Here is a 13,316-nt window from a genome sequence, read left to right as displayed (position 1 = left end):
GCATTAAACATAATATACAGGTGAAACTCGAAAAATTTTAATATCGTGCAAAAGTCCATTTATTTCAGTAATGCAAATTAAAAGAAGTTGCATTAATGCAACCTAAAATTAGAATATTGTGAAAAGGTTCAATATTCTAGGCTCAAAGTGTCACACTCTAGTCAGCTAATTAATCCATACCCCCTGAGCAAAGGGGACCTGAGATTGTGACTTTGGGGTTTCATAAGCTGTAAGCCATAATCATCCAAATTATAACAAATAAAGGCTTGAAATATCTCACTTTGCATATAATGAGTCTGTCACATGTTAGTTTCACCTTTTAATTTGCATTACTGAAATAAATGAACTTTGCACGATATTATAATTTTTCGAGTTTCACCTGTATATTTTTTTATTGCTGATTTCTCCTGTAACTGGGGCTGATATATTAGCACCAGGGGCATAGTTATAAGGGAAGCAGGGGAACCAGTTGCTTTGGGGCCCAAACTCAGAAGGAGCCCACCCAGGATTAGGACTAAAAGATTTTATTGTCAGGGTATTATGCATTGACATTATATACAGTGACACTGTAGGAAACAGATGGAGCGGCTGCAGGGCCTCATCTGAGAGAGCATTCTTTACTAGCCACAGGAGTGGGGGTTGAACGGGAGGAGGGTTTTGAAAAAAAAGTTTCTGGGAGGGGGTCCCGTTCAAAAATTTGCTGTGAGGCCCAGTCATTTCAAGTTACACCACTGATTAGCACCACTTACAGGGGAGATACAGCCTCTGCAGGCTTTACAAATGCTGTTGAACCTTACTGTAGAGCTGGTCTAAGTCTGCTAAGACTCAGCAGCTTGTGCAGCACAAATGATCATTTTTGAGCAGTGCAAAGGGGTTGGTACATCTGGAAATCATGAGTAGTCCGAGATCAGACTTCACCAATGTCACCTTCCCACATGTGTGTATAGGAACTATCTGCTCTATAAAGGAGTTGTGTGCTGCCCCTGAGAGGGAAGTAAACACTGTGGGGGATATTTATCAAGACCGGTGCTTTCTGCGTTGGTCTTGATATCTACTATACTGCCAGAGGAATGCGCAGGCCTCGTCATAAATTAGGCACATCCTTCAGCATTCCGTGCGCCCAAGTAGAAATCTACGACAGCTCAGAGCGGCCATCGATTTATGGCTTTATTAGCGCCAGAAAACTGACGTAAATGAAGATAAATTTAACGAGGCGGCTGACACCCCCCTTTCCCCACTAGTGCCAAGCCCTCTTTAGACAATGGGCCCCTACACAGGGAAGGGGGGAGTATACTTATTTAAAATATAACTTTTAATATGGTCTGAATTTCAGACCATATTAAAAGTTATATTTTAAATAAGTATACTCCCCCCTTCCCTGTGTAGGGGCCCATTGTCTGCTTGTCACTTGGGAGTGTCTGCAGAGCCTGAATTGACTCAGTGCTTTGATACATTTTTTGCTCAAGCCCTCTTTAGGAAAAGCAGCGAGGGTGGCGTAAAACTGATATATGCGATAATTTTTTTTAAAAAGTTGCACATGCAAAGTTTTAACACCACTTTTCGGGTGTAAGGGAGATGATAAATCTCCCCCCATGTCCCAGATTACCTAATCTGTAGCGGATGTAAGTTTACACTGTCTAGACCTGCACCAGAAATATCACAGGGTAAATAATGAATGTGGTGCAAGGCTAGACGCTTTTCTCTGACCCACTATTGGTTGGCTTACTTAAATTTTTTTACACCTGAATTGCACGTAAATTTTGGTCCAAAACTGTGCATTGTATGCCCCCCCTTTACCATGAAGCTCCGCCAATTTACCACTAAGCCCCACCGCTTTTGCGAGCACGTCAGTAAAAAGTGTAGAAACCCTATATTTCTGTAATTTTGCACCACTTTTCTAGACAGATTTTTGGGGCAGATACATTAGTAAATCTGGGCCCATATTCTCCCTTGATGTGACTTGTGCACGTAAATCTGTAATATCATAATGGATAAATGTTTTTATAGCTGGAACATATAGATAAACCTGGACAGGATGCACATTCATCCATAAAAGAGGAAGAGGCTGAAAGTAACACCTTTAAAGGGGTTATCCAGGAATTTGCTATTGAGAAGCTATTGTCAGGAATGGTCATCAATATCAGATCCGCAGGGGTCCAACAACCTGTTCGGAGAACTCATAAGCAGGACCCTCCTCGATCTGTAACTTTTTAACATGGGGGAAAAATAAAGCATTGAAGTTGTACGGTATATCGTGGAGTGCTGGACACTTACATTTTATTCTATAATTATATAGCAACTTATATCACATTACAGTCACCATGAATGCATTATTTTCGAAATCAGGAGGTTGCATTATATGTTCACTGTCCCTATTAGGGCTGCTGGTATATATAAAATATATGTGGACTAATGGAATTATATTATACATTGTGATGCACGCTGTGTATTATTCAGTTTACAGTGTATTTGCCATGTAATATCTCTGTTATATGAATCTCACACATGAGCCAATAAATCTTATTGTAACAGTAAAATCCATTTCTTGTGTGTCTATATAAAATATATATTCCATTATGGAAGCGCTTATTAGCACAGTAGGACCGGGGAACAGTGAGGGTAGCACTACTAGCGCTGGTATTACTCACCACTCTCTCTTCTTCTCCGGGCATCAAACTGTGCGGTGTCCTGACTGCGCACATCGTCAGGACGTAGTGCACTGTGACCTGGCGTCACCTTCCTCTCTTCACGTGTCATCATCTTCCGCGCTGTCAGGACTTGCACACCTGGAGGCACAGGTAGCTTTGATATCTGCACACCTTAGGCAGACTTGAGCCTCATTCACACGTCCGTGCTCAAATCCGTGAGAATGTGGTTAGTGATGCCTCCATAAAGCTGTCCGTGAAGGATCCACGTGTCCGTTTTTTACTGTCCGTGTGTCATCCGTGTTTCACTGACCCCGCACAGCTGAAGAATAATTTTCAAAACATCTCTTCCTAATAATCCGTGAAACATGGATGCAACACGGATGGCATCCCTGTTGCATCTGTGGTTTTCACGGACCCATAGACTATAATGGGCATAATGGACAAAATAGAGCATGCATCCGTGCTAAAACACTGATGTGTGAATACACAGATTAAAATGAATGGGGACGTGTCCCGTCTGTGGAGAACACGTACAACACACGTCCGTGGAACACTAACGTGTAAATGAGGCTTTACTGGAAGACTCCATGGTATGGAGACTTGGCAATGCTCCATGGGAAACTAATATGGAAAGAGGCATCTCCCAAGAAAGAGAACCAGCGCCACCTTGTGGAAAGGGCTCCCTAGGAGTCAAAATCCAACTTTCCAACAAGTCTTGGGATTTGACAAGGGAAAATAGCCAGATCAGATATCCATCCATAGACAGCTGATTCGGGGTGATTTGGGCTTGCTGAGTGTGATGCACACCAACATTGATTACTACAATTACCATGTACCATATCACGGGACTCTTAAGCGTTAGTGTGGCATTTTTACAATCATTTACTCCAACCTGTACTTTAGGTAATTGCAATGTGTTATCTTTTGACTATGTGATTAAAGGGGTTGTGCAGTGTAGTGATATTAATGACCATTCAAGTGAATGGGAGAAGTTGATATTACGCTGCACCACTGTTCCAAGGTGACGGGATGCAGGTAAGCTATGAAGACGACACTTTTAAGTGCGCCACCACCTCTTCAACCAACTAATGGGTAAGGGTTCCGGGAGTCAGAACCCCATCGATCTGATATTTATGACTTATCCTGAGGATAGGTCATCATATCCTGACGCATCCCCTTTAACACATACAGTAGGTGGGGAGAGTATGCTGGAAATGTCTAAGTATGCTCCCAGGTCTAAGACAGCATTGCATACAGTGTGATCAGTGTCTGTTTCAACATCATAGCTGTGAGATTGACGCCATTCAGAGATATTGGGATACCAATCAAAGCGATCTGGCTTTTAAGACACTGTCACAAATCATACATTTGTTGCACCATTGACTTGGTTCACATCAGCAATCATTCCTTCTTGGAAACATGAGAAGGGTGATGTGGTAAGGCTTATTTCACATTTGCATTTACTATCTCTGGCAGGCTGCTCCTCTGCCCAAACAGCCTGCCGGAGATAGTAAATGCAGGTGTGAAGTAATTGTCTGGTTGAGATGTCCAGTTCTGGCACTGCCGGAAGCTACTGGACACCCGCCAGCAGTGGCGGATTACAATAGGGACGGTCGGGTCGGCAGCCCCGGGCCCAGCGCCGACCCGAACGCCCACATACTGCGGCGGGACACGGGAGCGCATAGCTCCCTGTCCCGTCGCCTATCACCGCCGTAGGCCTGAGGCCTATGCGGTAGTGAAATCCCGGCGCAGGCGTGCGTGATGATGTCATCACGCGCCTGTGCCGGGACAGCACATTGACGTGTGCACGCCTGCCTCATCCCGCCTTCGTTTGCGATCAAGTGCCTGGCCCTGGACGGTGAGTATTTAGCTTTTCATATTTTTTTCCATTTTTTTTTTTTATGTGCCTACTTTGGGGGACATGTGGGGGACGACACACAGAGGAGGACATATTAGGGAAGAGACCTCGAGTACATGGGAGGGAGAATGTGGGGGCTGTGTGGGGCTAAATTATTATGGGAGGGACAAATTATTATGGGAGCCGGACTACTATGTGGGGGCAAATTACTATGTGGCGGCAGTGTGGGGGCAAATTACTATGTGGCGGCAGTGTAGGGGCAAATTATTATGGGAGGGACTACTATGTGGGGGCAAATTACTATATAGGGGCAGCGTGGTGGAAACTATTGTGTGGGGTAATTGCTATGTGGGGACAAATTACTATGTGGGGGCAGTGTGGGGGAAATTGCTATGTGGGGGCAGTGTGGGGGTAATTTCTGTGTGGGGGCAGTGTGGGGTAATTTGTGTGGGGGCAGTGTGGGGTAATTTCTGTGTGGGGACAAATTACTATGTGGGGGAAACTATTGTGTGGGGGCAGTGTGGGGTAATTTCTATGTGGGGGCAGTGTGGGAGAAACTATTGTGTGGGGGAAATTGCTATGTGGGGTAATTTCTATGTGGGGGCAGTGTGGTGGAAATTACTATGTGGGGGCAAATTACTATGTGGGGGAAATTACTATGCAGTGTGGGGCAAATTACTGTGGGGAAAACTACTATATGGGGGCAGTTTGGGGGAAATTACTGTGTGGGGGCAAATTACTATGGGGGAATTACTATGTGGGGGCAGTGTGGTGGAAATTACTATATGGGGTGTTGCTATTGGGGAGGCACTGTAGGGGCAATTCTATTATTTTTGGGGACACTATACAGGGATTATTGCCTGGAGCACAATAGAGGGTGTTATTACTGGGGCACTCTAGGGGACATTATAGCTGCTGTGGACACTATAGGGACATTTGGGGTAATTTATCAAACTGGTGTAAAGCAGAACTGGCTTAGTTGCCCATAGCAACCAATCAGATTCCACCTTTCATTTTTGACAGCTCTTTTGGAAATCCAGTTCTACTTTACACCAGTTTGATAAATGACTCCAATTATGTCTATTAGGGTCACTATTTTTTCAGCAGTATAGTACCTGGGGCATTGGGGGGCACAACGGGCACAGTATTGGGGGTGGCAGGATGACACTGTGGGGACACCAGGATGAGGAGGTTGATGGAAAAATTGAGAAATCTAACGTGTCTGTGTTACAAACTGTAGAGACGAGATGCGGCTGAAAGAATTTGCCATGGCGGTCTGGGTCAAATGGAGATGAAGAGGAAAGAGAAGGTCTACATGACAGGAGATGTCACTGGATGTAAGAGGTATGTGGTGCTGTATTCTCCTCCATGTCTTTATTATAATTATATGCATTTTAAATTTGGCGACCAAAGTTTTCAGTTTAGGACCCAATTTGGGGTATTTTTTTTTGTCTGAAGATGTCATATGGCCTAAGAAGAGACTGTGGCGCACATGAAGCACCGCAGCCTCTTCATACAAAAAAAAAAAACAGCCAGATTGCAGCCAGATTGTCGCCAGTCCCCATTATAGTGAATTGGACTGGACGGCGATGCATTTGCTTCTGGGATTGTAGAGAGAGATCCGGCAGGCTGTTCCTCTGCCGGACCAACCTGAAGGATCTCTTAAACGCAAGTGTGAAACCGGCATTAGTTTGGAAAAACAGGATAACTGACCATGCTCATGCTTCCGAACATCGTTTTCTGATTTGCAACCTGTTTCCCTCCGCTTTCTGTGTGTTTGGGGACTTGCCCGCTTCTGTAAGGTAGTTGGGGTACTTAATCGTCAAGTTTTCCTTTGTGTTTTTTTTGTCCATTCTTTGTGCAGTTGCTGCTATAAACTGCGGCCGCGTGAACAGCAGTGCAGCCTCCCGTTGAAAAAATGCTTTTTGGCACAGAAATTGCACCAAATTTCCAGTGTCAAAAGATTCTGTGTAAACGCTGCCTTAGGCCTCATTCACATGAACATAATCTAAGTAACGCTAAACTAACTTGAATGAGTCCTCGATCCACAATATACGGCAAAAGATAGGACATGTCCTATCTTTTGCAGTGTAGAGACATGAACCCCAAAGCCCACGGATCTGTGTCTCTGCTCCGCTTCATATCTTGCGGATTGAGGACCCATTCAAGTCAATGGATCCGCATCGGTGATACAGAATTTACACTGCCGGTGCCCATATATTGCAGAACTGACGTTTGCGGTCCACAATACGGGCATGGACGGCTCGTGTAAATGAGGCCTTACTGTGAGGTTTGGTGAACTCCATTCTGTTTGTAACAATATCTAACATTACACACTGTACTAAGCAGGAAATTATTGGGAAGGAGCCTTCTCCATAATTTCCTGTTCATGAGTGGAGGTTAGAGTGGCATTTATATGCAGCGATGTATGCAGATGAGCGATGGCTACTGCTATCTCTCTCCTCATAGAGTCACTGTTTCTGGGCAGCACGATATGCTGTCCGGAAATTATGCTATCAAATTATGGTTATCAAACTTAGGGTTATTTAGTTTAGAAAAAAGATGACTCAGGAGATCTAATAACTACAGTATGTATAAATATATCAGGGGTCAGTACAGAGATCTCTCCCATCATCTATTTATCCCCAGGACTGTGACAAGGGGACATCCTCTGCGTCTGGAGGAAAGAAGGTTTGTACACAAACATAGAAGAGGATTCTTTACGGTAAGAGCAGTGAGACTATGGAACTCTCTGCCTGAGGAGATGGTGATGGTGAGTACAATAAAGGAATTCAAGAGGAGCCTGGATGTATTTCTGGAGTGTAATAATATTACCGGTTGTAGAGGGAAGTGCCTGGTAGGCGTATATATAGATAGATAGATAGATAGATAGACATGCATAAGACCCATTATTGATGTGAATGTATATCTATATACACTGCTCAAAAAAATAAAGGGAACACAAAAATAACACATCCTAGATCTGAATTAATTAAAATATTCTTCTGAAATACTTTGTTCTTTACATAGTTGAATGTGCCGACAACAAAAATCACACAAAAATAAAAAAAAATGGAAATCAAAATTTTTCAACCCATGGAGGTCTGGATTTGTAGTCACACTCAAAATTAAAGTGGAAACACACACTACAGGCTGATCCAACTTTGATGTAATGTCCTTAAAACAAGTCAAAATGAGGCTCAGTAGTGTGTGTGGCCTCCACGTGCCTGTATGACCTCCCTACAACGCCTGTGCATGCTCCTGATGAGGTGGCGGACGGTCTCCTGAGGGATCTCCTCCCAGACCTGGACTAAAGCATCTGCCAACTCCTGGACAGTCTGTGGTGCAACGTGACGTTGGTGGATAGAGCGAGACATGATGTCCCAGATGTGCTCAATTGGATTCAGGTCTGGGGAACGAGCGGGCCAGTCCATAGCATCAATGCCTTCGTCTTGCAGGAACTGCTGACACACTCCAGCCACATGAGGTCTAGCATTGTCTTGCATTAGGAGGAACCCAGGGCCAACCGCACCAGCATATGGTCTCACAAGGGGTCTGAGGATCTCATCTCGGTACCTAATGGCAGTCAGGCTACCTCTGGCGAGCACATGGAGGACTGTGCGGCCCTCCAAAGAAATGCCACCCCACACCATTACTGACCCAATGCCAAACCGGTCATGCTGGAGGATGTTGCAGGCAGCAGAACGTTCTCCACGGTGTCTCCAGGCTCTGTCACATCTGTCACGTGCTCAGTGTGAACCTGCTTTCATCTGTGAAGAGCACAGGGCGCCAGTGGCGAATTTGCCAATCTTGGTGTTCTCTGGCAAATGGCAAACGTCCTGCACGGTGTTGGGCTGTAAGCACAACCCCCACCTGTGGACATCGGGCCCTCATATCACCCTCATGGAGTCTGTTTCTGACTGTTTGAGCAGACACATGCACGCTGGAGGTCATTTTGCAGGGCTCTGGCAATGCTCCTCCTGTTCCTCCTTGCACAAAGGCGGAGGTAGCGGTCCTGCTGCTGGGTTGTTGCCCTCCTACGGCCTTATCCACGTCTCCTGATGTACTGGCCTGTCTCCTGGTAGCGCCTCCATGCTCTGGACACTACGCTGACAGACACAGCATACCTTCTTGCCACAGCTCGCATTGATGTGCCATCCTGGATAAGCTGCACTACCTGAGCCACTTGTGTGGATTGTAGACTCAGTCTCATGCTACCACTAGAGTGAAAGCACCGCCAACATTCAAAAGTGACCAAAACATCAGCCAGGAAGCATAGGAACTGAGAAATGGTCTGTGGTCACCACCTGCAGAACCACTCCTTTATTGGGGGTGTCTTGCTAATTGCCTATAATTTCCACCTGTTGTCTATCCCATTTGCACAACAGCATGTGAAATTGATTGTCACTCAGTGTTGCTTCCTAAGTGGACAGTTTGATTTCACAGAAGTGTGATTGACTTGGAGTTACATTCTGTTGTTTAACCACCTCAGCCCCCAGTGCTTAAACACCCTGAAAGACCAGGCCACTTTTTACACTTCTGACCTACACTACTTTCACCGTTTATTGCTCGGTCATGCAACTTACCACCCAAATGAATTTTACCTCCTTTTCTTCTCACTAATAGAGCTTTCATTTGGTGGTATTTCATTGCTGCTGACATTTTTACTTTTTTTGTTATTAATCGAAATTTAACGATTTTTTTGCAAAAAAATGACATTTTTCACTTTCAGTTGTAAAATTTTGCAAAAAAAACGACATCCATATAGAAATTTTGCTCTAAATTTATAGTTCTACATGTCTTTGATAAAAAAAAAATGTTTGGGTAGAAAAAAAATGGTTTGGGTAAAAGTTATAGCGTTTACAAACTATGGTACAAAAATGTGAATTTCCGCTTTTTGAAGCAGCTCTGACTTTCTGAGCACCTGTCATGTTTCCTGAGGTTCTACAATGCCCAGACAGTACAAACACCCCACAAATGACCCCATTTCTGAAAGTACACACCCTAAGGTATTCGCTGATGGGCATAGTGAGTTCATAGAACTTTTTATTTTTTGTCACAAGTTAGCGGAAAATGATGATTTTTTTTTTTTTTTTTTTTTTTCTTACAAAGTCTCATATTCCACTAACTTGTGACAAAAAATAAAAAGTTCTATGAACTCACTATGCCCATCACGAAATACCTTGGGGTCTCTTCTTTCCAAAATGGGGTCACTTGTGGGGTAGTTATACTGCCCTGGCATTCTAGGGGCCCAAATGTGTGGTAAGGAGTTTGAAATCAAATTCAGTAAAAAATGACCTGTGAAATCCGAAAGGTGCTCTTTGGAATATGGGCCCCTTTGCCCACCTAGGCTGCAAAAAAGTGTCACACATCTGGTATTGCCGTACTCAGGAGAAGTTGAGGAATGTGTTTTGGGGTGTCTTTTTACATATACCCATGCTGGGTGAGATAAATATCTTGGTCAAATGACAACTTTGTATAAAAAAATGGGAAAAGTTGTCTTTTGCCAAGATATTTCTCTCACCCAGCATGGGTATATATAAAATGACACCCCAAAACACATTCCCCACCTTCTCCTGAGTACGGAGATACCAGATGTGTGACACTTTTTTGCAGCCTAGGTGGGCAAAGGGGCCCATATTCCAAAGAGCACCTTTCGGATTTCACTCGTCATTTTTTACTGAATTTGATTTCAAACTCCTTACCACACATTTGGGCCCCTAGAATGCCAGGGCAGTATAACTACCCCACAAGTGACCCCATTTTGGAAAGAAGACACCCCAAGGTATTCCGTAAGGGGCATGGCGAGTTCCTAGAATTTTTTATTTTTTGTCACAAGTTAGTGGAAAATGATGATTTTTTTTTTTTTTTTTTTTTTTCATACAAAGTCTCATATTCCACTAACTTGTGACAAAAAATAAAAACTTCCATGAACTCACTATGCCCATCAGCGAATACCTTGGGGTCTCTTCTTTCCAAAATGGGGTCACTTGTGGGGTAGTTATACTGCCCTGGCATTCTAGGGGCCCAAATGTGTGGTAAGGAGTTTGAAATCAAATTCTGTAAAAATTGACCTGTGAAATCCGAAAGGTGCTCTTTGGAATATGGGCCCCTTTGCCCACCTAGGCTGCAAAAAAGTGTCACACATCTGGTATCTCCGTATTCAGTAGAAGTTGGGGAATGTGTTTTGGGGTGTCTTTTTACATATACCCATGCTGGGTGAGAGAAATATCTTGGTCAAATGCCAACTTTGTATAAAAAAATGGGAAAAGTTGTCTTTTGCCAAGATATTTCTCTCACCCAGCAGGGGTATATGTAAAATGACACCCCAAAACACATTCCCCACCTTCTCCTGAGTACGGAGATACCAGATGTGTGACACTTTTTTGCAGCCTAGGTGGGCAAAGGGGCCCATATTCCAAAGAGCACCTTTCGGATTTCACAGGTCATTTATTACAGAATTTGATTTCAAACTCCTTACCACACATTTGGGCCACTAGAATGCCAGGGCAGTATAACTACCCCACAAGTGACCCCATTTTGGAAAGAAGACACCCCAAGGTATTCGCTGATGGACATAGTGAGTTCATGGAAGTTTTTATTTTTTGTCACAAGTTAGTGGAATATGAGACTTTGTATAAAAAAAAAAAAAAAAAAAAAAAATCAGCATTTTCCACTAACTTGTGACAAAAAATAAAAAATTCTAGGAACTCGCCATGCCCCTCACGGAATACCTTGGGGTGTCTTCTTTCCAAAATGGGGTCACTTGTGGGGTAGTTATACTGCCCTGGCATTTTCCAGGGGCCCTAATGTGTGGTAAGTAGGTAAATGACCTGTGAAATCCTAAAGGTGCTCTTTGTAATATGGGCCCCTTTGCCCACCTAGGCTGCAAAAAAGTGTCACACATGTGGTATCGCCGTATTCAGGAGAAGTTGGGGAATGTGTTTTGGGGTGTCATTTTACATATACCCTTGCTGGGTGAGAGAAATATCTTGGCAAAAGACAACTTTTCCCATTTTTTTATACAAAGTTGGCATTTGACCAAGATATTTCTCTCACCCAGCATGGGTATATGTAAAATGACACCCCAAAACACATTCCCCAACTTCTCCTGAGTACGGCGATACCAGATGTGTGACACTTTTTTGCAGCCTAGATGCGCAAAGGTGCCCAAATTCCTTTTAGGAGGGCATTTTTAGACATTTGGATACCAGACTTCTTCTCACGCTTTGGGGCCCCTAGAATGCCAGGGCAGTATAAATACCCCACATGTGACCCCATTTTGGAAAGAAGACACCCCAAGGTATTCAATGAGGGGCATGGCGAGTTCATAGAAAAAAAAAATTTTTGGCACAAGTTAGCGGAAATTGATATTTTTAATTTTTTTCTCACAAAGTCTCCCGTTCCGCTAACTTGGGACAAAAATTTCAATCTTTCATGGACTCAATATGCCCCTCACGGAATACCTGGGGGTGTCTTCTTTCCGAAATGGGGTCACATGTGGGGTATTTATACTGCCCTGGCATTCTAGGGGCCCTAAAGCGTGAGAAGAAGTCTGGAATATAAATGTCTAAAAAATTTTACGCATTTGGATTCCGTGAGGGGTATGATGAGTTCATGTGAGATTTTATTTTTTGACACAAGTTAGTGGAATATGAGACTTTGTAAGAAAAAAAAAAAATAATTCCGCTAACTTGGGCCAAAAAAATGTCTGAATGGAGCCTTACAGAGGGGTGATCAATGACAGGGGGGTGATCAATGACAGGGGGGGTGATCAATGACAGGGGGGGTGATCAATGACAGGGGGGGTGATCAATGACAGGGGGGGTGATCAATGACAGGGGGGGTGATCAATGACAGGGGGGTGATCAATGACAGGGGGGGTGATCAATGACAGGGGGGGTGATCAATGACAGGGGGGGTGATCAATGACAGGGGGGGTGATCAATGACAGGGGGGGTGATCAATGACAGGGGGGTGATCAGGGAGTCTATATGGGGTGATCACCACAGTCATTGATCATGCCCCTGTAAGGCTTCATTCAGACGTCCGGATGCGTTTTGCGGATCCGATCCATCTATCAGTGGATCCGTAAAAATCATGCGGACGTCTGAATGGAGCTTTACAGGGGTGTAATCAATGACAGGGGGGTGATCAGGGAGTCTATATGGGGTGATCACCACAGTCATTGATCACGCCCCTGTAAGGCTTCATTCAGACGTCCGGATGCGTTTTGCGGATCGGATCCATCTATTAGTGCATCCGTAAAAATCATGCGGACATCTGAATGGAGCTTTACAGGGGGGTGATCAGGGAGTCTATATGGGGTGATCACCACAGTCATTGATCATGCCCCTGTAAGGCTTCATTCAGACGTCCGGATGCGTTTTGCGGATCGGATCCATCTATCAGTGCATCCGTAAAAATCATGCGGACATCTGAATGGAGCTTTACAGGGGGGTGATCAGGGAGTCTATATGGGGTGATCACCACAGTCATTGATCATGCCCCTGTAAGGCTTCATTCAGACGTCCGGATGCGTTTTGCGGATCCGATCCATCTATCAGTGCATCCGTAAAAATCATGCGGACGTCTGAATGGAGCTTTACAGGGGGGTGATCAATGACAGGGGTGTGATCAATGACAGGGGGGTGATCAGGGAGTCTATATGGGGTGATAACCACAGTCATTGATCACGCCCCTGTAAGGCTTCATTCAGACGTCCGGATGCGTTTTGCGGATCCGATCCATCTATCAGTGGATCCGTAAAAATCATGCGGACGTCTGAATGGAGCTTTACAGGGGGGAAA

Source organism: Bufo bufo, chromosome 11, assembly GCF_905171765.1.
Source record: "Bufo bufo chromosome 11, aBufBuf1.1, whole genome shotgun sequence".
NCBI classification, from domain to species: Eukaryota; Metazoa; Chordata; class Amphibia; order Anura; family Bufonidae; genus Bufo; species Bufo bufo.
This window is presented reverse-complemented; position numbering follows the sequence as displayed.